Raw genomic sequence first — 691 nt, forward strand, 5'->3', positions numbered from 1 at the left:
AATTTGTCTATAAATATAACGCAACCCTGGCAACAGATCATATTAACTCACCTTTGTTTCTTTCCCTGCTCACTAGCTACTTTCTTTCTAGATCATTCAAGCTCAAAACCCTCGATTTCCTTGTCTTGAACAATGCATAACACTACTCTTTCTCTCTTACATCCCGGATACAAGTTCCGCCCCACTGACCAAGATTTGATCGGCTTCTATCTAGCCATGGAGGTTTATCATTCCAGGAAGCCACCGTTACCCAGGACTACAATCTTTTTACCCTGGTAAGTTGGAGGCAACTGTTATGTGTGTGGACACAAATGGACGGTGGCAGCCATGGTAGGTGGCAGCCATGGTTGAAATTATAGTCAAATGGTAGGTGCCTAACTTGCCCACCATTGTTGAACAATCATCTCCCTCCTCAGCTATAAATAGAAGATGTATTGATAGCTGAGATAGACCACGAGATAGAGAGAAACACAGAGAGAGAGCTAAGGGTGAGAGTTGAGTTGAGTTGAGAAGTTTTCTCCTCCTCCTTGTTTTGTTGTTTGTATTGCTTTTGAGCTTGATTAATACAAACCAGTAGCTCCGTGGAGTAGGCAAGTTGCCGAACCACGTAAATTTGTGTGTGTTTGAATGTTTGGATCTCCTAACAACTGGTATCAGAGCTTGTTCTTGAAAGTTCTTGAAAAAAAGGGTG

This window comes from Populus euphratica, unplaced genomic scaffold, assembly GCF_000495115.2.
Source record: "Populus euphratica unplaced genomic scaffold, PopEup_1.0 scaffold66.1, whole genome shotgun sequence".
In the NCBI taxonomy this organism is placed as follows: domain Eukaryota; kingdom Viridiplantae; phylum Streptophyta; class Magnoliopsida; order Malpighiales; family Salicaceae; genus Populus; species Populus euphratica.